General features: G+C 43.0%; 1 long non-coding RNA gene across 4 annotated transcripts in view; it reads right to left on the bottom strand.

The window, feature by feature from the left end:
• The window catches only part of LOC113608742 (uncharacterized), a 54,596-nt gene continuing 27,194 nt past the window's right edge, over positions 1-27,402 (bottom strand). For 3 of the 4 annotated variants that reach the window (XR_003428409.1, XR_003428410.1, XR_003428407.1), the window contains one exon: positions 1-353. This is a non-coding gene — a long non-coding RNA (uncharacterized LOC113608742). Of the gene's footprint in view, positions 354-6,942; positions 7,260-27,402 lie in introns of those variants that run through there. The other variant, XR_003428408.1, reaches the window with a different exon arrangement.

Raw genomic sequence — 27,402 nt, forward strand, 5'->3', positions numbered from 1 at the left:
CATTTTGATGGAGAGAGGCGGTTTCTTACAGGTCTGGTCTGGACTCTTGGGGTGGCTGTCTACCACTGCTGCCGTGTTCCTCTCATCCTGGTCTGATGGAGCCTCTCTTAATGCAAGTGGGGTGTCACAAATAGAGGTTGCAGTCCATTCAGGAGGGGAGGCCCTTCTGAGGTGAGAGACGTGACTCCAAGAGATTTAGTCCTTTAAGTTTTGCCCCCCCAGGGATTTGTTAAGAGTAGCTGGTATGGTCCTTTCCAACGTGGTTGTAGAGAGTCCCTTTTTTGACGTCTTTTCCAATATCTCCAGGCTGTAACCCGTGACCCTTAATAAGGTCTTCGTCTCCCAGGAGCTCACTGTGGAAGGAAATCAGTTACTAATTTTTCCCTTTCTTTAAGCACTTTGATGAGTCCCCGACAGTAACGTAGAATGTGACCTTGAAGCAGCGCTGGTTCATACGTACCTTCATCTAAAGGCACAGGTCGCCGCCCAGTAATTAGTTCAAAGAGAGACAACTGATGTTTACCAAAGCGGGTAGAGCTAAGGTTGAGGAGTTACCAAGGGAAGAGCTTTTGGCCGTGGAAGATGAAAAGCCTCTGAAAATTTAGCCAATTGTGTTTTAATAGTGCTCTTGGGTCCCTTCTACTACCACTGAGGATTGAGGTGATAGGTGCAGTGAAAAGGTTGCATTAGCGGCCGAATCTTACCAGTGGAGTTAATAATCTGTCCAGTAAAATGGGTTCCCTGGTCGCTATGCAACTCAGAAGGAATGCCCCAAAGTGGAATTATTTTTTTCCCAACAGTAATTTGCCTACTGTGAAGGCTACCGGCCTTCTGCAAGGAAATGCCTCCACCCAGTGTGAAAACATGCAGACCGCGACCAGGATGCATTTATAGCCTTCAGAGGAAGGCACGTGGATGGAGTCCAGCTGCCAAACCTACAAGGGCTCCTCAGGGAGGGGGAAGTGGCCTTGCGAGCCATGAAGGGGTTTACCAGGATTACATTTAGGACAGAGAGAACATAGGTCATCAACCTTCGTAAGAGGCCAAGCGACTCACAGAATAGTGTTGAGTATGATGGGAACTTAAGAGCGATTGAACTGAGTGAGAAACACAGCCAGAGGAGACCCCATGAGAAGTTCTTCAGTAGCTTTGCATAAAGAGGGCAGTCGCCAAAATAGCTCTCATACAGGGTGGGAGCTCTTGGCGACTATAACATCCTGTGGTCACAGTGCCTCTGAGTTGAATACACCCAGGGCGTGTCCTCTGTCTTCAGGCGCAAAGAGGGAAAATGGTAGTTTATAGTTAGGATGGCCCAGAGCTGGAGCCCGGGCTAGTGTAGGTTCCAGGGCATTTATAGCTTTCTCTCCTTCTGTTCATCCATTCAATTGGGTCTGGCTGATCAGGTTTTTTTTTTTTTTTTTTTAAGTATTTTTAAAATTAATTAATTGTTTTGGCCATGCCCCGCAGCATGTGGGATCTTAGTTCCCCGACTAGGGATCAAACCTGTGCAACCTGCAGTGGAAGCGTGGAGTCTTAAGCACCGGACGGCCAGGGAAGTCCCTCTGGCTGATGAGACTTGAGTAACGCATAGAGGTTATTAGGCCACGAGGGAGAAACTCGGTACCCAATTCCTGCAATACCCAGTTAGACCTAGAAATCCTCTCCGCTGTTTCTTTGGGGGAGTGAGAAAGCTAGGATTCCCTTAATCCTTTCAGAATCAATCAACAATCCTTCCTTAGATATTAAATGACCTAATTATCGCACAGTTGGTGAGCAGAATTGTAGTTTGTCTTTGGACACTTTATGCCTCTTGACACTAATTGTTGCAGCAAGTGGATAGTGTCTTGGCAATCCTGTCCAGTTCTAGAACACAAAAGTAAATTACGTACTGAATCAGAGCAGAGTCATTAGGAAAGTGTACATCAGCCAAATCGGCCTGAAGTATTTGAGAAAAAGTAGGGCTTTCAGTATAGCCTTGTGGCATAACTGTCCAAGTAGGTTGGCCATCTTCCCAGGTAAAGGTGAAGAGGTAGGTATTGACTTTCTTTTCTACTGGAATACTCAGGAATGCGCTCCGTAGGACAACTACTGGGAAATAACAGGTGTCTGATGGGATGGCTGAGAGCAGTGTGGGAGGATTAGGGGCGACAGAGTGGCAGGGATCACAAGAGTACTCAGAGCTCTGGTCCTGAACCAACCTCCAGGCCTTTCCATTTGGTTTCTTACTGGTAAAATGGGAGTATCGCAGGGACTGGTGCAAGGAATTGTAAGTCTTTTCTTAAGGAATTCCTGAATACTTTTAATGCCTCCGGTCTGCGTGGCTATTGTCGGATATATTAGATAGAGAAGGGAATTATCCATAGTTACCTTAACAGGAGTAGCCATTTAAACTTTCCCAATATCTGAGGAAGAAGAGGACCATAATTCCTTAGGCACTTGTAATAGCAAATCATTTTATTTTTTTTACTGAAGCATAGTTGATTTACAGTGTTGACTCAGTTTTACACATACGTTCTTCTTGAAATATTCTTTTCCATTCTGGTTTATCCCAGGAGATTGGATATGGTTCCCTGTGCTCGGTTCCCTGAGCTCTACAGTAGAACTTTGTCGTTTATCCATTCTAAATGTAATAGTTTGCACCTACCAACCCTGAACTCCCGTCCCTCTCCCTTCTCCCCCCACCCTTGGCAACCACAAGTCTGTTCTCTATGTCTGTGAGTGTTTCTGTTTTGTAGATACGTTCATTTTTGCCATATTTAATTTCCACACTTAAGTGATAGGGTATTTGTCTTTCTCTCTCTGACTTACTCCACTTAGCATGATAATCTCTAGTTGCATCCATGTTGCTGCAAATGGCATTAACTCGTTCTTTTTTATGGCTAATATTCCATTGTATAAATGTACCCCATCTTCTTTATCCATTCCTCTGTGGACATTTAGGTTGTTTTCATGTCTTGGCTGTTGTGAATAGTGCTGCTGTGAACGTTAGGGTACATTTATCTTTTTGAATTATAATTTTGTCTGGATATATGCCCAGGACTGGGATTGCTGGATCATATGGTAACTCTAGTTTTCTGAGGAATCTCCATACTGTTCTCCATACTGGCTGCACCAACTTACATTCCCACCAACAGTGTAGGAGGGTTCCCTCTTGTCCACACCCTCTCCAGCATTTGTTATCTGTAGACTTTAATGATGGCCATTCTGACCTGTGTGAGGTGGTAGCTCACTGTAGTTTTGATTTGCACTTTTCTAATAACTAGTGATGTTGAGCATCTTTTCTCATGCCTATTGGCCATTTGTGTCTTCTTTGGAGAAACGTCTATTAAGGTCTTCTGCCCATTTTTCGATTGGGTTTTTTTGTTGTTGAGTTATGAGCTGTTTGTATTGGGTTGGCCAATAAGATATTATGGAAAAACCCAAACTTTGGCCCACCCAATATATTTTGGAAATTAAGCCCTTGTCAGTCACATCATTTGCAGATATTTTCTCCTATTCCGTAGGTTGTCTTTTAGGTTTTCTTTTGTTTATGGTTTCCTTTGCTGTGCAAAAGCTTGTAAGTTTTCATTTCTATTGCCTTGGGAGACTGACTTAAGGGAACGTTGGTACAGTTTATGCCAGAATGTTTTGCCTATGCTCTCTTCTAGGAGTTTCATGGTGTCATGTCTTATGTTTAAGTCTTTAAGCCATTGTGAGGTTATTTTTGTGCATGGTGTGAGGGTGGGTTCTAACTCCATTGATTTACACGCAGCTGTCCTGTAACAGCAAATCATTAATTTCCTCTTGATTTGTCTGAATTTTGATTTTCATAACCATTCACTTTTCAGTAATTATGTTCTCAGCATCTACAGCTTCTAAGTCTAAAATCATTTCACCTACAGGTGAAAAGGCAATGTGGGCATTATATGCCGCTAAAAGGTCTCATCCAATCAGATGAGTTGGAGCACATTCACCAAAAGGAATACATGTCTTCCTGTGACAGTTCCTAGCTGAACAATTATTGGTTCTGATTTAAAAACCTGCACAGGAAAGTTTGAAACCCCTACCATGAGAATCGATTGTTTACCCCGAGAGAGAGGGCAGTGACTAAGGGTCAGGTTAAGGACAGAGAGTGGAGGAGCCCCCGTGTCCACAGGGCCTTAGAAGTTTCCCCTCTGATAGTTATTTCGGTCTCCCCTAAGGTATTTGTGAGGAGGAGGGGAAAATGCCCTCTTGTAATCCTCAGAGCACCTCTCTTCCTTTTTAATTTTACCTTGTTCCAAGTCTCACTTGAATTTGTAGCAATCCCTTTTAAAATGTACATGTTTTTTGCAATTTCCAAGCCTGGCTGGAATTTGGGCAGGTGAGTTTTGGAGGACCGCCAAACTGCTGTAGCTGCACAGTCATAATCTTGGCTTTTTCCTTCTCTCCTCTCCATAAGGTTTTAGAAAGCTCATCAGCAGTAGTGACAAGGGCATTAGTATGCATAGTAGCCCAATCAAGTTCATGTCTTTTAACCAGGTGTACCTCATCTAATCCTTCTAGAAAACTACCTTCTAGAAAAATAGAATGTAATACTGAATCATTCTGATGGTTTACAAAACTCTCTAGATCCATGCCAGAGTGTTGTTTGAATGTTTTTTCAAATCTTTCAAAATAATCAAATAGTTTCTCCTGGCCTCTGTTTACACTGATGGATCTTTGCCCAATCTGTTTTCTTTTTTTATTTATTTGGCTGTGTTGGGTCTTCGTTGTGGCATGCAGGATCTTTCAGTTGCTGCACGTGGGATCTAGTTCCCTGACCAGGGGTCGAACCTGGGCCCCCTGCATTGGGAGTGTGGAGTCTTAGCCACTGGACCACCAGGGAAGTCCCATGCTCCATCTGTTTTCTGTGGGAAGATTTTTGGAATAGCCTGATATAAGTTGTGGGCAACTTCTCTACATTTCTGGCGATCTGTAGCCTCACACTTCTGAAAATCCTCCATAGGTGCTTTCCAAATTATGTCTTAGAGCCATTCTGTTGCTTTACTTTCAGAGACTAGTCAATGTACGAGCTGGTACAAGTCTGAATATCCAGGCTCGTAAGTTCTTACTGTAAGATCAAATTCCTTACTAAAGGGTCTTTGTAAGGGATCTGGAAAATCCTTAGTCAAGTTCCTAAGTTTTGTCCTAGTCCAGGGGCTGTAGATAGAGCGGGTTCCCTCTGCTCATGGGTGTTGCTTTCATTTTCTATCTCACATTCAATATACTTTTCTTTTGGTGTTGGAGGAGGGAGAGCAGGAAGGGCAGGGCAGAGCGGGCAACTCAGAAAGAAGAGAACATAAAGAAGCTGGAGACGGAGGTTGAGGCTTTCTCTAATTCAGCCACCACCGTTTCTAATCATTTTTGGTTTGTTTCTTACAATGAAGCCATTTTATTATTTCCTCACTTGTGAGGCTTCCAGGTCCCAATTAGAATATGCCTCCCTATATACACTACCGAATGTAAAATAGATCGCTAGTGGGAAGCAGCCACATAACACAGGGAGCTCTGCTCGGTGCTTTGTGACCACCTAGAGGGGTGGGGTAGGGAGGGTGGGAGGGAGACGCAAGGGCGAGGGGATATGGGGACACGTGCATGCATATGGTGGATTCGCTTTGGGGTACAACAGAAACTAACACAGCATCGTGAAGCAATTATATACTCCAATAAAGATGTATGCTTTTTCTAATTAAACGTGCAAATAAACCAATGTAGGTAAATCAAAAGTACCCCATTTTGGCCATTTCAGGGACAAGTTATCTTTGGTCAGGTTTTCCCATTTGGTTAAATACTTGCAAGTATCAGTTCCATGGGCATCATACATAAACTCAGCTGGTGTTACCATAGGTGGCTGTCCAGGAGCTATTCAGCCTTCAAGGCAGTTTCCCACTGTTAGTTTTGCTAGCCTGATTCAGATATGAGACATGATCTGAACAGTTTTCTAAGGGCAGTGCGATGGATCAGATGTGTGCGGCTTCTGAGTCTAGCTCGTCAGGGAGTAGCCCTTGGGTCGGTTTGACTCTGTTAAGTGCCTCGGTTTCTCCTTCCGACAGCCTAAAACTGCCGTGGGTGCTTGGGGCATCAGGGGATCAGCCTTTATTATGCCCCCCGTGGTGAGCAGAACTGACCTAATGGTTGCAGTGGGATCCCCTGTGGGACCGGTACACATAACGAGGATCTATCCTCAGACAATAAAAAAATAATTTAAAAAAAAAAAAAGTGGAAGCAAGTTGAGGTTGTGAGTCTTCAATTATTGGGGCCAAGTAAAACCTGTTGGCCGGATCCTGGACAGCTAAATAGGAGCCTTGAGATGTCAGTATCATGTCTGTAATACCGGGGATGGGAACCTTTGTGGCAGGAGCTGTGCGTCTGTTTCAACAGCACTGGCAGAGCGGGCTGTCACACAGGATGACCCCTCTCTGATGATGGGCTGAAGGCCCCCTGCACATCACTCCAGGTGATACAGATACCAATTCATGTTGCTGGTGGCACTGCAGGTGGTGCTGGTGATACAGATACCAATTCATGTTGCATTTCCTGGTGGCACTGCAGGTGGTGCTTGGCCTGCTTCCCAGTTCCTATTCCCTGAGGTCAGTTGCAAGCATGACTCCATCCATCCTGTTTGTGATGCCAGTTTTTTCTTTGTTGTTTATTTACTTATTTAATTTTTTTAAATTGGGGTCTTCGTTGCTGTGCGTGGGCTTTCTCTAGTTGTGACGAGCGGGGGCCACTCTTCCTTGCGGTGCGCGGGCTTCCCATTGCGGTGGCTTCTCTTCATATTCGTAACTTTGAATGTGTTATCCCATTACCTGTAACCTCCCTGGTTTCAGCTGAAAAGCCAGCTCATAGTCGTACAGTGGTTCGCTTTTAGGGGACAAGGTGTTTTTCTTGCTGCTTTCAAGCTTTTCTCCTTGTCTTTGACTTTCACCGTTTTCACTGTGACGTATTTGATGATTTTCCATAAATTTAGCACGTTTTCAGCCAGTACTGCTTTGAGTATTTGTCCTCTTCTTTCTCTCCTGCTGCCATCACCTAAACGCTGCCCCACATTTCTCTGAGGCTCTTCCACCTTCATTCATATTATTCTCTTTGTTCTTCAGATTGTACCATCAGTCAGTGTAATTCTTTTCTTTCCTCTGCCAGTTTCAGTTGACTGTGAAGCTCCTCTAGTGAATTACTTCTTATCATATTGTGGGGTGTCAGGGGTGCCCAAGACCAGCAGCAGGTCTGGGGATTCACTACAGAGCTCACAGGAGGACCTGTTTCAGAAAAGCAGTTATACACAGTTTATATTACAGGGAAAGGACATGTATTTAAATTAGTGAATTAGTACTTAGGGCAGAATCCAGGAGAAACTAGGCTCAGAGTTTGTTATCCTCAGTGGAGTTGCATGGGCAGAGCTTAATTTGCGACAACAGGTATGAAATATTACTACTAACAGGAGAGCTCACCCTAACCTTGGAGTTGCGAGCCTGGGTTGTTTTGTTTTCCTTTTTGTTTTTACTATTTTTGGCTGTGTTGGATCTTTGTTGCTGTTCACAGGCTTTCTCTAGTTGCGGTGAGCAGGAGCTACTCTTTGTTGTGGTGCACAGGCTTCTCATCATAGTGGCTTCTCTCGTTGCGGAGCACAGGCTCTAGGCACACAAGCTTCAGTAGTTGTGGTGCTCAGGCTTAGTTGCTCCGTGGCATGTGGGATGTTCCTGGACCAGGGCTTGAACCCATGTCACCTGCATTGGCAGGTGGATTCTTAACCACTGTGCCAACAGAGAAGTCACCCACTCTCACCACTTTTATTCAACAGTTTTGGAAGTCCTAGCCATGGCAATCAGAGAATAAAAAGAAATAATAGGAATCCAACTTGGAAAAGAAGAAGTAAAACTCACTGCAGATGAGGTGATACTATATGTAGAAAATTGTAAAGATGCTACCAGAAAACTACTAGAGCTCATCAATGAATCTGGTAAAGTTGCAGGATACAAAAAATTGAGAGATACAAATTTGAGAAATCTGTTGCATTTCTATATACTAACAACGAAAGATCAGAAAGAAATTAAGGAATCTTTACTACTGCATCAAAAAGAATAAAATCCCTAGGAAAAAACTTACCTAAGGAGGCAAAAGACCCGTACTCCGAAAACTATAAGAAGTCAAAGAAAACTATAAGAAGTCAAAGATGACACAAACAGACAGAAAGGTATACCATGTTGTTGAGTTGAAAGAACCAATATTTTCAAAATGACTGTAACTACCCAAGGCAATCTATAGATTCAGTGCAATCCCTATCAAATCACCAATGTCATTCACAGAACTAGAACAAAAAATTTTTAAATTCGGATGGAGACACGAAAGACCCCAAATAGACAAAGCAATCTTGAGAAAGAATATCAGAGCTGGAGGAATCGGGCTCCCTGACTTCAGACTATACTACAAACATGATGAGAACAGTACGGAACTGGCACAAAAGAACAGAAATATAGATCAATGGAACAGGATAGAAAGCCCAGAAGTAAACCCATGCACTATGGCCAAGTAATCTAAGAAAAAGACGTAAGAATATACAATGGAGAAAAGACAGTCTCTTCAACAAGTGGTGCTGGGAAAACTGGACTTCTACACATAACACCATATACAAAATAAACTCGAAATGGATTAAAGACCTAAACATAGGAAGAACACTCTTTCACATAAATTGCAGCAATATCTTTTTTGATCTGTCTCCTAGAGTAATGGAAATAAAAACAAAAATAAACAAATGGAACCTTAATTAAACTCAAAAGCTTTTGCACAGCAAAGGAAACCATAAAGAAATGAAAAGACAATCCACAGAAGGGGAGAAAATATTTGCAAATGATGCTAGAGACAAGGGATTAATCTCCAAAATCTACAAACAGCCCATGCAACTACATATCAAAAAACAAACACACACCCAATCAAAAAATGGGCAGAAGACCTAAAAAGACATTTCTCCAAAGAAGACACAAATGGCCAACAGGCATATGAAAAGATGCTCAACATCACCAATTATTAGAGAAATGCAAATCAAAACTGCAAAGAGATACCACCTTACACCAGTCAGAATGGCCATCATCAAAAAGTCTACACGTAAAAAAAAAAAAAAGTCTACACATAGTGCTGGAGAGGGTGTGGAGAAAAGGGAACCCTCCTACACTGTTGGTGTCAATGTAAATTTGTACAGCCACTATGGAGAACAGTATGGAGGTTCCTTAAAAAACTTAAAATAGAGCTACCATACGATCCAGCAATCCCACTCCTGGGTATATATCTGGAGAAAACCATGGTTCAAAAGGATACATGCACCCCAACGTTCACTGCAGCACTGTTTACAATAGCCAAGACATGAAAGGCAACCTAAATGTCTGTCAACAGAGGAATGGATAAAGAAGATGTGGTGCATATATACAATGGAGTATTACTCGGCCATTAAAAAGAAATAATGCCATTTGCAGCAACGTGGATGGACCTGGAGATTATCATACTAAGTGATACTAAGTGAAGTAAGTCAGAGAAAGACATATCATATGATATCACTTACATAAGGAATCTTTAAACAAAAAAATGATACAAGTGAACTTATTTACAAAACAAATACACAGACTTAGAAAACAAACGTATGGTTACCAAAGGGGAAAGATGTAGGGGGAGGGATATATTGGGAGTTTGGGATTGACATATACACACTACTATATTTAAAATAGGACCTACTGTACTACTGTATAGCACAGGACACTCTGCTCAATATTCTGTAATAACCTAAATGGGAAAATAATTTGAAAAATAATAGATACATGTATAAGTACACCTGAAAGTAACACAATATTGTTAACCAACTATATATACCCCAATATTTTTTGCAGAAGGAGAAACCCATCATAAAATTCAAATTAGAATCTCAAGGGGTCTTGAAAAGCTGAAGAATAAAACTGGACAACTCCTATATCCTGATTTCAAAGCTACAGTACTCAAAACAGTGTGGTACTGGTATAAAGACAGATGTATAGACCAAGGGAATAGAGTGAAAAGACCATCCAATGGGGGAGAGGACAGCATTTTCAACAGACAATGCTGGGAAATGTGATATCCACATGGAAAAGAATGAAGTTGGACCCTTCCTTACCTAACATGATATACAAAAATTAACTCCGGGGGGCTTGGGCCTGGGCCAAGGCTCCGGCCGCAGGCGGGGAGCAGCCTGCAGCTGGCAGGGGCAGGCGCACGCTGGGGCTCAGTGCAGGCCCAGCCCCGGGAGGGGCCCAGCTTACTCCGCCCCTGGCCAGGAAATGACTCAAAAAACTGTTCGTGAAGAGAGGTCCCCGTTGGGGCTGGGCGGCCAAGGAGCCATGCCTACCTGGGGGGCTGGCTCCCCGTCCCATAACCGTTTTGAGCGCATCTTCAGGGTGGGGATGAGCGTCCTCCCGAAGGACTGTCCTGAGAACCCTCACATCTGGCTGCAGCTGGAGGGCCCCAAGGAGAACGCTAGCAGAGCCAAGGAGTACCTGAAGGGTCTCTGCAGCCCAGAGCTACAGAATGTAATTCACTACTCACCCAAACTGCACTGCATCTTTCTGGGAACCCAGGGCTTCTTCCTTGTCTGACTTGGAGCACATCAGCCCACCTGGTGCCGGGGCCGCCTGGCTCGCTGATTGTCAGCGGCCTGACCGAGGCCTTTGTCATGGTCCAGAGCCGAGTGGAGGAGCTGGTGGAGCGGCTGAGCTGGGACTTTCGGCTGGGGCCATCCCCTGGAGCCTCTCAGTGCGCTGGAGTGCTGAGAGAATTCTCTTCTCTGCTGCAGTCCCGGGGGGATGCCCACACAGAGGCCCTGCTGCAGCTGCCCCTTGCTGTCCAGGAAGAACTGCTGAGCCTGGTTCAAGAGGCATCCAGGGGGGCAGGGGCCCCAAGCATTCCCGTCCTGGGAGTGGGGGAGCCCAGGTCTGCTGGGTGCTCAGCACCAGGGAGTCAGGAGTCCCCTGAGTGATGGCAGGGAGTCTCTGGACACAGGACCTGCAGGGTGGCAGGAGTCAAGGGGAGAGAGACGTGCTATGGGGAAGGAGGGGACAAAGCACGGTGGTCCCAGGGAGATGGATTTGGGATGGAAGGAGTGGCCCGGGGAAGAGGACTAGGAAAGACAAGTGGCCTTCAGGCCACAGGAGGAGGAGAGGCAGGGCAGACAGTGCCTCTGAAAGGGAAGGCTCTGGGGAAGGAGGGGGTGCCTCAGGAGAGAGGAAGGTTCTGGGTCCAGGGCCCTGGCACCCAGGGCCCCTTCAGAAGGCAGCCCAACCCCGGGGAGCCTCTCTCCTGCAGCAGCTCCATAAATGGGGAAGCCTCACCTCCAAGAGTGCGCAGCCCCCCACCAGCGCCTGAACCCCCTTGGCACTGCGGAGATGGAGGGGACACAGGAGACTGGGCAGACAAGCAGCAGGTCGTGGCTCAAGGTCGGGGGTCTCTGTGGAAACGAGGCACCTGGGGGGGGTAATTTGGTGACTGGCACGCAGCGTTTCCAGGAGACCCTCCAGGACCCTTTCACCCTGTGCCTTGCCAATGTGCCACGCAAGCCAGACCTCTGCCATATTGTCATCGATGGCAGCAACGTGGCCATGGTGCATGGCCTCCAGCCGGGGCATTGCCATTGCTGTGCAGTACTTCTGGGGCCGTGGCCACCGCGACATAACTGTCTTTGTGCCTCAGTGGCATTTCAGTAGGGACTCCAAGGTGTCAGAGAGGGTCACTTCCTGCACAAGCTGTATTCCCTCAGCCTGCTCTCCCTCACTCCCTCCCGGGTCTTGGATGGCAAGAGGATCTCTTCCTATGACGACAGGTTCATGGTGAAGCTGGCTGAAGAGACCGATGGGATCATCGGGACCTGGCAGAGGAGTCTGAGAAGTGGATGGCAATCTGCTGCCCTTCACCTTCGTGGGAAACCATGGTGCCTGATGACCCACTGGGGCGAAATGGCCCTACACTGGATGAGTTCTTGAAGAAGCCAGTCAGGGCACAGGGGTCTTCTAAGGCGCAGCATTCTGCCAGGGGCTTCACAGAACACAGTCAGCAGCAGCGGGGGAGAAAAGAAGAGGAAAAAGGCAGTGGTGGCATTCGGAAGACGCGGGAGCCAGAGCGGCTCCGGCACCAGCTGCTGGAGGTGTTTTGGACTTCATCCTGCGGCGGGAGCCGTACTGCCAGGACGTCACCCAGCTCTCTGAGGCCCTGCTCAGTCTCACCTGTCTGAGTGACTGCCACCCCGTCAGCCCCAGCCTCATCCAGCTCAGCTCATTCTGTGAGGGTCCCTCTGCTGCTCAGACCCTGACCCAGTCTCACCCTGAGTTGGTGCTTTGTGTCATTCGTGTGTGGGGAATGCTCTTGCCTGGGGCACTTTGGGGACAGGTTTGTAAGGTGACCTGATCTCATCTAGAGTCAGGACCTCAACCAGCTCTCAGGAGGTTCTGCTCAGCCTTAACTTCTTAACCTTGCTTTTGTAGGGAATGGGGGCTGCGGGAAAGGGTGGGTCACGGAGATGGGGACTGTCGGCCCCTCCTCTATGCTGAGCTGGGGATGGAGGCTAGAGTGGGTGGGAGGGGAACTGAGCTGGGGATGGACGCTAGAGTGGGTGGGAGGGGAATGTAGAACAGGTGGCCAGGAAGCTAAGCCTTTCCTCCTCCTGGCTGCTGCTCTGATGGCCAGAGGACAGGACGAGTCCCAGGCCTGTCTGGGCTCCTGGGCGCATCAAAGGGAATGCTGGACCCCGGAAAGGCTAGCGTTATGGGGTCTGGGTCACAGTGGGGCAGCAGGGATCTGCTGGAGAAGGCAGAGGGAGACTGGGCTTCTGGTCTCAGCTATGCCTGCCTGTGACCTTACAAGTCAGGGGTAAAAAAGCCTGTTGGGAGGAGAGATGAGAACGTGGAGGAAAGCTCCTTGGAGGAAAGGTACTTGGACCAAGCCTCAGGTGTGTCTGTCTGTGGTTGCACAGGCTTCCTAACCAAAACCTCACTTTCAGAGAGCTGAGGGTCCTCTGTCCCCAGGACCTTTTTTAACACTGCATCCTTCAGTATAATATGCCCTATAATGGCTGCGTCCCTTTTGGGCAACCCCCCCCCCCCCCCCCGCAAATCCACATTTACAAAATAGGGTTGACTGTTTGCAGAAAACTCTCAGGGTTCCTTCCTATCAATGGCAGCTCTCCTGTTGCATTCAGGTGTTTGTTTACAGTTGAAGGAATGTGTCAGAAAGTCCGCAGTCCCCGGTTAATGCACCTGCTCGAGCGCTGAGCAGTCAAATAGCTCAAGGACCTAAATGTAAGACCTACAACAATAAAACTCCTGGAAGAAGACAGGACGAAAGTTTTGCAACAATGGATGTGGCAATAATTTCCTGGATATGATACCAAAAGCCCAGGTAACAGAACAAAACAGTAAGGATAAATTGGGCTGCCTGAGATTAAAGTTGTGAATCCAAAGACATTCTCATCAGAGTAAAAAGGCAACACATAGAACGTGAGAAAACATTTGCAAATCATGTATCTGATAAGGGATTAATATCCAGAATATATAAAGAACTCCTGATGGCAGAAAAAAGGGAGACGGGAAATTGTTACGCTGGCTGTGCACACTTTCATACAAACGGGTCCTTCACAAGACCAAAGAGCAGAGGAAGCACCTGAGCAGTTGTTCCCATGCCAGCCACCAGGAGAAGCAGCAAGAAAACACTTCCTACATCTGCAATTCAAAATGAAATCCTAAAGAAAAAATCCAGGCTTGAGTTGATCACAACCAATGGCGATAGCTCTGGACTCACCAGGCACTGACCACTCTGTCATCTTTGCCCAAAGTTGAAGGCTGATTCTCAATACCAAGCATCTCAGATGAGAGCCAAAATGAACCAGATGGAGAAAACCCACAAAGAAGTTACAGAACAATTGCAGGCCAAAAACCGAGAGCTCCTGAAGCCAAGCAGCTGCCTTGTCCAAGAACAAGAAGTCAGAGAAGTCAGCAGCTATAACCTCTCCATGAGAGACCACGAGAGACCACAAGGACGCTCCTGGCAATAGCAACGGATTCCTGGGTTAGGGTGGCAACCTGGCTGTTCTCTGGGAATTGCAAGCTTTCTTAAGAAATCTCTATTTTACTATAGTTACCCTTCTTTGTGCGATTGCAGTGGGCTGAATGGAAACACCTGCTTTGTGCTGTATTATGACTGCCTGCTTGAATGATTTGGGGTTTCAGGCTCTCTCTCTCTCTCATACTCTCCCTCACTCCCCTCTCTCTATCCCAAACCCTTCTCTCAGTACTACTGTCTCTCTCGTTACTTGTGCGTGTGTGTGCTGGTCACTGCAGAATGGCTTTTTGTTTTTGGTCCATCATTGCATCCTGCCACACCCGTGAGCAAACAGTTTGGCATTAATTACATCACTGCCACCCCCTGAACTTTGAAAAAGACTTGGTACCGTGGAAGAGACTTTTTCTCTCCAATAAACCTTTTGCTTCAGGGTATATACTCTTTGGTTTTTTCCCAGGTATATTATGTATGAACTTTATATTACGTATAGCCAGAGTTTTAATTTACTTTTTAAAAAAACTTTTTCTTGATAAAGGAATAATGATAGCCTAGCTCATTCTTCTTGTAAAAGTGATGCCTCTTAAAAAAAGTCCTACTCTCTAGCGTTTAGCAAAAGAATCAGATCTTTTCTTTCTTGTTACCTTGGAGTCTTAAAAACTGATTGCTAAGGTGAAACAATTCAATATGTAAGTATGGAGTTAAGTATCTTCTTACATGCTCTTCCAAGAAATCCTCCAAAAGGCACTTAAGGGCAGAAAGAAAGGTTGTCCAGGTTGTACTGGACACTTCTCTCCCCTACCCCTTTCTTGATTGTTTTATGTGACTGATTTTAAATTCTCACACTGCCACCTGTTTTTTAAAAAATACCCTTATATCCGTTGTCATACTGGGCCATTTTCAGGTAACTTTTTTTTTTTTTTACCTGATTCAAAATGGGATAATATTTGGACTACAGAGCATTTTGGAGGTTAGTTAGTATGAGCTGCTCTAGTAGGGACCATAAGTCTGACTGGGGCAGTGATATCACTCTACCTCTTCCCCACTCCTCCCTACCCAGCCCTGCTTTTAATGGAAATGTGTTGAAAACAGGTGCTTCTCTATCAAAAGCAGCTTGGCCCCAGCCTGAATTTTGTCCTGTTTTCCCTTCAGGCCTTTTCCAGGTGAGAGGATAGATTGGCATTTCTAGCCATTGTCTCAGGTCCTCTATATGATGTTTGTGAAAGGAACTAGAGATGTGTAGTGTGCCATGAAACAGGAAAACCAGCTACCTTGGAATCATTAGTGCAGGGGGCGGAACTAGAGTTAGAGGTAATCATAAGGGCAGACGACATTTGTACCTCAGTCTACCAAAAGTGTAGCAGTAAGTTTAACTTGCTAGGCATTTCCGAGGAGCAAATGCTTCTAATTGGTGAGCATTCTCACAAGGCTCAGCTATGGCCTTAGAAAGGCACTATCATTATTCCCCCCGGGCTCAAAAAACTCTACCTCATAGGGGTTTAAACCCCCCTTACCCCTTACAAAACTGAGCGTCTGCCTTATTATTCACCACCCCCCTACCCTGCTTCGTCCCTAGATCTACGTACACTTTTTTTAATAAATCAATACCAAATCTGACACAAGCCCCATAATGAAATTATACAAATAATTTTCTACTCCACGGGTTAATGTAGCTTAAATTTTTATAAAGCAAGACACTGAAAATGTCTAGATGGGCATTATTGCCCCATCAACACAAAGGTTTGGTCCTAGCCTTTCTATTAGTTCTTAGCAGACTTACACATGCAAGCATCCGCATCCCAGTGAGAATGCCCTCCAAATCATTAGAGACTAAAAGGAGCGGGTATCAAGCACACTACGCTAGTAGCTCATAACGCCTTGCTTAGCCACACCCCCACGGGATACAGCAGTGACAAGAATTAGGCTATGAACGGAAGTTTGACCTAGCCATGCTAACTAGGGTTGGTAAATTTCGTGCCAGCCACCGCGGTCATACGATTGGCCCAAATTAATAGACACCCGGCGTAAAGATTGTCAAGGAGCAATACAAAAATAAAGTCAAGCCTTAATTAAGCTGTAAAAAGCCATAATTAAAATGAAGTTAAACTACGAAAGTAACTTTACCATAAACTGAGTACACGACAACTAAGACCCAAACCGGGATTAGATACCCCACTATGCTCAGTCGTAAACTTAAATAGTCCTAAAACAAGACTATTCGCCAGAGTACTATCGGCAACAGCCCACAACTCAAAGGACTTGGCGGCGCTTCGTATCCCTCTAGAGGAGCCTGTTCTGTAACCGATAAACCACGATCAACCTCACCAATCCTTGCTACTTCAGTCTATATACCGCCATCTTCAGCAAACCCTAAAAAAGGAACGAAAGTAAGCACAACTATCGCACATAAAAACGTCAGGTCAAGGTGTAACCTATGGATTGGGAAGAAATGGGCTACATTTTCTATAATGAGAACACCCCTTATAACCCACACGAAAGTTTTTATGAAACCTAAAAACTAAAGGAGGATTTAGCAGTAAATTAAGAATAGAATGCTTAACTGAATAAGGCCATGAAGCACGCACACACCGCCCCTCACCCTCCTCAAGTACCATAGCAAAGCCCCAGATCGCTAACCCATGCTAAGCAAGCGTACAAGAGGAGACAAGTTGTAACAAGGTAAGCATACCGGAAGGTGTGCTTGGATAAACAAGATGTAGCTTAAATAAAGCATCTAGTTTACACCTAGAAGATTTCACAACTTGTGCACATCTTGAACTATATCTAGCCCATACCCCTCCCCATCACTACTACTATAAGTTAATCAAATAAAACATTTACCATACATTTAAAGTATAGGAGATAGAAATTTAAATATCAGTGGCGCTATAGAGAAAGTACCGTAAGGGAAAGATGAAAGAATTATTAAAAGTAGAAAAAAGCAAAGCTTACCCCTTGTACCTTTTGCATAATGACTTAACTAGTAATAATTTAGCAAAGAGATCTTAAGTTAAATTACCCGAAACCAGACGAGCTACTTATAAGCAGTAACTAGAACAAACTCATCAATGTGGCAAAATAGTGAGAAGACTTGTAAGTAGAGGTGAAAAGCCTAACGAGCCTGGTGATAGCTGGTTGTCCTAGAAAGGAATTTCAGTTCAACATTAAACAATACTAAAAACCACAGCAAGTTTCAACGTATGTTTAACTGTTAGTCTAAAAAGGTGCAGCTTTTTAGAAATGGATACAACCTTTACTAGAGAGTAATATAAAACTTAAACCATAGTTGGTCTAAAAGCAGCCACCAATTAAGAAAGCGTTCAAGCTCGACAACAAAAACAAGTTTTAATTTCAACAATAAGTAAAATAACTCCTAGCCTGACTACTGGACTAATCTATTTAATTATAGAAGAAATACTGTTAACATGAGTAACAAGAAAAATTTTCTCCTCGAACAAGCTTGTATCAGTGACTGATAATATACTGATAGTTAACAGCCAATAAATATAACCCAACACTAAACTATTTATTAAACATACTGTTAACCCAACACAGGTGTGCACCAAGGAAAGATTAAAAAAAGTAAAAGGAACTCGGCAGACACAAACCCCGCCTGTTTACCAAAAACATCACCTCTAGCATAACCAGTATTAGAGGCACTGCCTGCCCAGTGACAATCGTTAAACGGCCGCGGTATCTTGCCCGCGCAAAGGTAGCATAATCACTTGTTCTCTAAATAAGGACTTGTATGAACGGCCACACGAGGGTTTTACTGTCTCTTACTCTTAATCAGTGAAATTGACCTCCCCGTGAAGAGGCGGGGATAACACAATAAGACGAGAAGACCCTATGGAGCTTTAATTAATCAACTCAAAAAGCATAAAATAATACCACCAAGGGATAACAAAGCTTTATATGAGCTGACAATTTCGGTTGGGGTGACCTCGGAGTATAAAAAACCCTCCAAGTGATTAAAACTTAGGCCTACCAGCCAAAGTATAGTATCACTTATTGATCCAAAATTTTGATCAACGGAACAGGTTACCCTAGGGATAACAGCGCAATCCTATTCTAGAGTCCATATCGACAATAGGGTTTACGACCTCGATGTTGGATCAGGACATCCTAATGGTGCAGCAGCTATTAAGGGTTTGTTTGTTCAACGATTAAAGTCCTACGTGATCTGAGTTCAGACCGGAGTAATCCAGGTCGGTTTCTATCTATTACGCATTTCTCCCAGTATGAAAGGACAAGAGAAGTAAGGCCAACTTTAAAAAAGCGCCTTCAAACAATTAGTGACCCAGTCTCAACCTAATAAACTAGCGCAAACATACTCTGCCCAAGACCAGGGCTTTGTTGAAGTGGCAGAGTACGGCAATTGCATAAAACTTAAGCTTTTATACCCAGAGGTTCAAATCGTCTCTTCAACAAATGTTTATAATTAACATTTTAACACTCATCCTTCCCATTCTTTTAGCTGTAGCATTTCTAACATTAGTAGAACGCAAAATCCTAGGCTATATACAACTCCGACCCATTCTTTTAGCTGTAGCATTTCTAACATTAGTAGAACGCAAAATCCTAGGCTATATACAACTCCGAAAAGGACCCAACATCGTAGGTCCATATGGCTTATTACAACCCTTCGCCGATGCAATCAAACTATTCACCAAAGAACCCTTAGGACCAGCCACATCCTCCACCACCATATTCATCATCGCACCCGTACTCGCACTAACCCTGGCCCGCACAATATGAGCTCCCCTACCCATACCACACCCCCTCATCAACATAAACCTAGGAGTACTCTTCATATCAGCAATATCAAGCCTAGCGGTCTACTCTATTCTATGATCTGGATGAGCTTCTAATTCAAAATACGCCTTAATCGGAGCACTACGAGCAGTAGCACAGTCTCACATGAAGTAACATTAGCTATTATTCTTCTATCTGTACTTCTAATAAATGGCTCCTTCACTCTATCCACACTAAACACTACACAAGAAAAACTATGACTGCTCTTCCCCTCATGACCATTAGCCATAATATGATTTATTTCCACCTTAGCAGAAACTAACCGAGCCCCTTTCGACCTCACAGAAGGAGAATCAGAACTCGTATCTGGCTTTAACGTAGAATATGCAGCAGGCCCTTTCGCCCTGTGCTTCCTAGCAGAATATGCTAACATCATCATAATAAACATATTCACAACTCTCTTATTTCTAGGAGCATTCCACGACCCCTACACACCAGAACTATGCACAACAAACCTAATCATTAAATCGCTACTATTAACAATATCCTTCCTATGAATCCGAGCATCCTACCCCCGATTCTGATATGACCAACTAATACACCTCCTCTGAAAAAACTTCCTCCCACTGACACTAGCTCTCTGCCTATGACACATCTCACTACCCATTATAACAGCAGGTATCCCACCCCAAACATAAAATAAGAAATATGTCTTACAAAAGAATTACTTTGATAGAGTAAATAATAGAGGTTTGAGTCCTCTTATTTCTAGAATAATAGGAATCGAACCTACCCTTAAGAATTCAAAATTCTCCGTGCTACCACACTACACCATAATCTATAGTAAGGTCACCTAAATAAGCTACCGGGCCCATACCCCGGAAATGTTGGTTCATATCCTCCCCATACTAATTAACCCATTCGTCTCTATCACCCTACTAACAACCCTCGTCCTAAGCACAACAATTGTCACCATTAGCTCCCATTGACTGTTCGCCTGAATTGGACTAGAAATAAACATGATAGCCATCATTCCTATCATAATAAAAAAACCTAACCCCCGAGCCACAGAGGCCTCAGCCAGATACTTTCTAACACAAGCCACAGCATCCTCATTACTCATACTAGCAATTATTATTAACCTAATACACGCCAGCCAATGAACTATCATAAAATTATTCGACCCAACAGCATCCGTTCTAATAACAATAGCTTTAGCCATTAAACTAGGATTATCCCCTTTTCACTTCTGAGTACCAGAAGTTACACAAGGTGTTCCCCTAAGCACAGGACTAATTCTACTTACGTGACAAAAACTCGCACCCATCTCAATCCTTTATCAAATCTCACCATCAATCAATCTACACCTAATAATCACTATATCCTTTCTATCGATTCTAATCGGAGGCTGAGGTGGACTAAACCAAACGCAACTCCGAAAAATCATAGCCTATTCATCAATTGCTCACATAGGATGAATAACCGCTATTTTATTATACAACCCAGCCCTCACCCTACTAAATCTATTAATTTACATTGTAATAACCTTCACCATATTTATACTACTCATCCAAAACTCCACTACCACCACACTACTACTATCCCAAACATGAAATACAATACCTGTTATAACAACCTTTACTATGCTCACCCTACTCTCCATAGGAGGACTTCCTCCACTCACAGGCTTTATACCCAAATGAATGATTATTCAAGAACTAACAAAAAATGATACCCTCATCCTACCCACCCTCATAGCCATCACAGCTCTACTCAACCTATATTTCTATATACGCCTTACCTACTCCACAGCATTAACCCTATTCCAGCAACATAAAAATAAAATGACAATTCCACTCCACAAAACAAATAACCCTTTTACCAACAGCAATCGTACTATCCACAATACTTCTACCTCTTACACCAGCACTCTTTGTCCTACTATAGGGGTTTAGGTTAAATAAGACCAAGAGCCTTCAAAGCCCTAAGCAAGTATAATTCTACTTAACCCCTGCCCAATAAGGATTGCAAGACCACATCTCACATCAATTGAATGCAAATCAAACACTTTAATTAAGCTAAATCCTCACTAGATTGGAGGGATACATCTCCCACGAACTTTTAGTTAACAGCTAAATACCCTAATAAACTGGCTTCAATCTACTTCTCCCGCCGCGAGAAAAAAAAGGTGGGAGAAGTCCCGGCAGGATTGAAGCTGCTTCTTTGAATTTGCAATTCAAAATGATTACTCACCACAGGACTTGGCAAAAAGAGGACTTTACCCCTGTCTTTAGATTTACAGTCTAATGCCTACTCGGCCATTTTACCTATGTTCATAAACCGATGACTATTCTCTACCGATCACAAAGACATTGGTACCCTGTATTTACTATTTGGCGCCTGGGCAGGAATAGTGGGTACTGGTCTAAGCTTGCTGATTCGTGCTGAATTAGGTCAGCCTGGCACACTTATCGGAGACGACCAACTTTATAATGTTCTAGTAACAGCCCACGCCTTCGTAATAATTTTCTTTATGGTTATACCTATCATAATTGGGGGATTTGGAAACTGACTAGTTCCCTTGATAATTGGAGCCCCTGACATAGCATTCCCTCGTCTAAACAACATAAGCTTCTGACTACTTCCCCCCCTTCCTTTCTACTACTGACAGCATCTTCAATAACTGAAGCCGGCGCAGGCACAGGCTGAACTGTATATCCTCCTCTAGCCGGAAACCTAGCACACGCAGGAGGCCTCAGTAGACCTTACTATTTTCTCTCTACATTTAGCCAGTATATCTTCAATCCTGGGGGCTATTAACTTCATTACAACTATTATTAATATAAAACCGCCCGCTATAACCCAATACCAAACACCTCTCTTCGTGTGATCAGTCTTGGTCACAGCAGTTTTACTCTTACTGTCGCTACCCGTCTTAGCAGCCGGAATTACCATACTATTAACTGATCGAAACCTAAACACAACCTTTTTCGACCCGGCAGGAGGAGGCGACCCAATCCTGTATCAACACCTGTTCTGATTTTTTGGCCATCCCGAAGTATATATTCTAGTTCTGCCCGGCTTCGGAATAATTTCACATTATCGTTACCTATTATTCGGGGAAAAAAGAACCTTTCGGGTATATGGGAATAGTATGAGCTATAGTTTCTGTTGGTTTCCTGGGTTTTACTGTATGAGCTCATCATATATTTACAGTTGGAACAGACGTAGATACACGAGCATACTTTACATCAGCCACTATAATTATTGCTATTCCTACAGGAGTAAAAGTCTTCAGCTGACTGGCAACACTTCACGGAGGAAATATTAAATGATCTCCCGCCCTAATATGAGCTTTAGGCTTTATTTTCTTATTCACAGTAGGAGGTCTAACTGGTATTATCCTGGCTAATTCATCCCTAGACATTATTCTCCACGACACCTATTATGTAGTTGCCCATTTTCACTATGTGCTTTCAACAGGAGCTGTCTTCGCCATCATAGGAGGTTTCGTCCACTGATTTCCACTATTTTCAGGCTATACACTTAACCCAACATGAACAAAAATCCAATTTATAATTATATTCGTAGGTGTAAATATGACATTCTTTCCACAGCACTTCCTAGGCCTATCTGGAATACCTCGCCGATACTCCGACTATCCAGATGCCTACACAACATGAAATACCATCTCGTCAATAGGCTCCTTTACCTCACTGACAGCAGTCATACTGATAATCTTCATTATCTGAGAAGCATTCGCATCTAAACGGGAAGTATTGGCAGTAGACCTCACCTCCACAAACCTTGAATGACTAAACGGATGTCCTCCACCATATCACACATTTGAGGAACCAGTATATGTTAACCTAAAATATTCAAGAAAGGAAGGAATCGAACCCCCTCTAATCGGTTTCAAGCCAACATCATAACCATTATGTCTTTCTTTATGAGTGAGATATTAGTAAAGTCTTACGTAACTTTGTCAAAGTTAAATCACAAGTGAAAATCCTGTATATCTCCATGGCATACCTTTTCCAACTAGGCTTACAAGACGCAGCATCACCTGTTATAGAAGAACTCCTACAGTTTCATGACCACGCATTACTGATTGTTTTCCTAATTAGCTCCCTAGTCCTCTATATTATTACCCTAATACTTACAACCAAATTAACACACACTAGTACAATAGACACTCAAGAAGTAGAAACTATTTGAACTGTCCTCCCTGCCGTTATCTTAATTATAATCGCCTACCTTCTCTACGAATTCTCTACATAATAGACGAAATTAACAATCCCTCCCTTACCGTAAAAACAATAGGACATCAATGATATTGAAGCTATGAATATACTGACTACGAAGACCTAAATTTTGACTCCTACATGATTCCAACCTCGGACCTAAAACCAGGAGAACTATGATTGCTACAAGTAGATAATCGAATGGTCCTACCCATACAAATAACAATCCGAATACTAGTTTCCTCAGAAGATGTATTACACTCATGAGCTGTTCCTTCCCTGGGTCTAAAAACAGATGCAATTCCTGGACGCCTAATCCAAACAACCCTAATATCAACACGACCTGGCCTGTTCTATGGACAATGTTCAGAAATCTGTGGCTCAAATCACAGCTTTATGCCAATCGTTCTCGAATTAGTACCCTTAGAGAACTTTGAAAAATGATCTGCATCCATATTATAACTTCATTAAGAAGCTAAACTAGCGTTAACCTTTTAAGTTAAAGATTGAGAGTTATAAACTCCCCTTAGTGATATGCCACAACTAGACACATCAACATGGCTCCTTACCATTCTATGATCTTTACCCTCTTCACATTACTTCAACTAAAAATCTCAAAGCATTTTTATTCTCCTTCCCCCAAACCAATGTGCACTAAATTACAAAAACAACAAACCCCCTGAAATTACACATGAACGAAAATCTATTTGCCCCTTTCATAATCCCGATTATACTAGGTATTCCTATCACTACTCTAATTATTATATTTCCCACCATACTATTCCCAACACCAAATCGATTAATCAACAATCGTATAATCGCTATCCAACAATGACTAACCAAACTCACATCAAAGCAACTGATAGTTACACATAACCACAAAGGACAAACCTGATCTCTAATACTTATCTCACTTTTCCTATTCATCACTTCCACAAATCTTCTTGGAATACTACCCCACTCATTTACACCCACTACTCAACTCTCTATAAATTTAGGCATAGCTGTTCCATTATGAGTTGGCACTGTCTTTATCGGTTTCCGTAACAAGACAAAAATATCCCTAGCCCACCTTCTACCACTAGGCACACCCACTTTCCTGATCCCTATATTAGTAATAATCGAAACTATCAGCCTGTTTATTCAGCCTTTAGCTCTGGCAGTACAGCTAACAGCGAACATCACAGCAGGTCACCTATTACTACACCTAATCGGAAGTGCAACTCTTGCATTAATAGATATTAGTCTATTCACAGCCCTCATCACATTCACCATCCTCACCTTATTAATCATCCTCGAATTCGCCGTAGCCCTAATCCAAGCCTACGTATTCACCTTACTAGTGAGCCTATACTTGCAGGACAATACATAATGACCCACCAAACCCACTCATATCATATAGTAAACCCCAGTCCTTGACCACTTACAGGAGCTCTCTCAGCATTTCTTATAACATCAGGCCTAATCATATGATTCCACTTCAACTCAATAATCTTACTGACTTTAAGCTTTTTGACAAATACCCTAACAATATACCAATGATGACGAGATATCGTCCGAGAAAGCACTTTCCAAGGCCACCACACACCAACCGTTGAAAAAGGACTTCGATATGGTATAATCTTATTTATCTTATCAGAAGTCCTATTCTTTACAGGCTTCTTCTGAGCCTTTTACCAATCAAGTCTTGCCCCTACTCCTGAACTAGGAGGCTCCTGACCACCAACGGGTATCCACCCCCTAAATCCACTAGAAGTCCCACTCCTCAATACCTCCGTGCTATTAGCTTCCGGTGTATCTATCACTTGAGCCCATCACAGTCTCATGGAAGGCGACCGCAAACACATACTCCAAGCTCTTCTCATCACAATCACACTCGGCCTCTATTTCACCCTACTTCAAGCATCAGAATACTATGAAGCCCCATTTACGATCTCAGACGGAGTTTATGGATCTACCTTCTTCGTAGCCACAGGCTTCCACGGACTACACGTCATCATCGGATCCACTTTCCTTATCGTCTGCTTCATACGCCAATTAATGTTCCACTTTACATCAAACCACCACTTTGGCTTCGAAGCCGCTGCTTGATACTGACATTTCGTAGACGTTGTATGATTATTCCTCTATGTATTAATCTACTGATGAGGCTCGTAGTCCTTTTAGTATTAACAAGTACAACTGACTTCCAATCAGTTAGTTTCGGTACACCCCGAAAAAGAACAATAAACCTTCTATTAACGTTACTGACGAATACAACCCTAGCCTTACTGCTCATACTTATCGGTTTTTGACTCCCCCAACTAAACGTCTATGCAGAAAAAACCAGCCCTTACGAATGTGGCTTTGACCCAATAGGATCTGCTTGCCTACCTTTTTCCATAAAATTTTTCCTAGTAGCAATTACTTTCCTCCTCTTCGACCTAGAAATTGCCCTCCTGCTCCCCTTACCTTGAGCAATCCAAACAAATAACTTAACAACAATACTCCTTATGGCCCTATTCCTAATCTCCCTACTAGCAGCTAGCCTAGCCTATGAATGAACCCAAAAAGGCCTAGAATGAGATAAATATGATACTTAGTTTAAAATAAAACAATGTTTTATGCACATAATTGGACAGAGCCATGTTACTTATCTATCACTCTAGTAGAGGATGTAATTTTCCCTTCTAAGCAAGGGAAATGGCAGTGCTAAATAGTTTTGTAACTTTTGAATGAGAAACGTTTAGGTAAAAAACTGTCAGATAATATTTTTCAGATGCATTTACATTGACTATGGGGAAAAGACTGAAAAAAGTCATTTTTTTTTTAAATTTTAAAGACTAGAGAAATTCTGTTACATGAAGTGACAATGTAAAACCACGTTTAGTTTTATACTAAATCTTTTTTTAAGGTCTTAGCATTTAATATAAAGCAAATCCACACATTTTCTAACTTTCCACAAGTTCTAAAAAGGGAAGGCAGAAACCTCAGTCTTGAAATTTTGGTTTTTAAAAATCATGACACTGTTTTACCATGAAATTGAGTAGCTAACTTTTGGTAACACCTTTTGTTTATTTGTATGTTTGTAATAATGGACCTTTTAAAACACAGGAATGTTTTGATTTGTACAGACTTTGAAAAATGTGTGTTAATAAAAATTCATATTGAATAAAAAGAAGAAAAAAAAAGAAACATACGAGTGGCCAATAAGCACATGAAAAGATGCTCAGAATCACTAATCATTAGGGAAATGCAAACCAAAACTACAATAAGGTATCACCTCACACACATTAGGATGGCTGTTATCAAAAAAAAAAAAAAAAAAAACCCAGAAAGCAAGTATGGACAAGGATGTGGAAAAACTGGAATCCTTGTGCACTGCTGGTAGGGATGTAAGATGTAAAGCAGTTGTGGAAACAGTATGGTAGTTCCTCAGAAAACTGAAAGAATTACCATATTCTCCCGCAATTCCACTTCTGGGTATATACCCTTAAAGTACTGAAAGTAGGGTCTCCAAGATGCTTGTTTACCCATGTCCATGGCAGCATGATTCACAATCGTTAAAATATGTAAAGCAATGTAAGTGTTCAAAGAGTGAATGGATACACAAAGTGTGGTCCATCTACACTGGAATAAAAGGAAGGAACTTCTTTACTGCGCTACAACATGCATGAACCTTGAGGGCATTATGTTCATGGAATCAGCTAATCACGAGTGACAAATACTGTATGATTCTACTTATAGGAGGTATGGAGTCACATCTCATAAAGACAGTAGAATGGTGGTTGCAGGGGCTGGGGGGAGGGAGTAGGAGTTACTGTTTCAGTTTTACAAGATGAAGAGTTATGGGCTTGGACTATGATGGTTGCACAACAATGTGAATGTATTTAATACCACTTAAAATGGTTAAGATGGTAAATTTTATGTGTATCTATGATTTTAAAAAATCGTTTTTAGAAGGATGCGAAAAGACAATAAAACTGTATATATCCATTACTTTCCTACAACACTTTTCAATTTTTATTTCTACTCATTTCTCCACATAATTTTGAAGAAACTCTCAGATATACCATTTAATCCATGAATATTAGGGAATATATGTTTTTTAAAAAACATAATCCGAAGTCCATTATCACACCTAAAAATAAACAACCTGCGTTTACCATATTCAAATAACCACGAGCAGCAGTCAGCTTCCCTAATGATCACTACAGGGATATAACAAGATCCATACATTTCCTTTTGTTCAAATGTCCTTGATCTGAGAAGCGTTTAGTACCCGGAATATAAAGAACTCTTTCAGCAAGGCAACCTAGTTTTCAAAAATGGGCAACAGACTTGAACAGACATTTGTCTAATG

This window comes from Aethalodelphis obliquidens, unplaced genomic scaffold, assembly GCF_003676395.1.
Source record: "Aethalodelphis obliquidens isolate GAN/ISIS:26980383/991018 unplaced genomic scaffold, ASM367639v1 scaffold53, whole genome shotgun sequence".
Taxonomy (NCBI): Eukaryota; Metazoa; Chordata; class Mammalia; order Artiodactyla; family Delphinidae; genus Aethalodelphis; species Aethalodelphis obliquidens.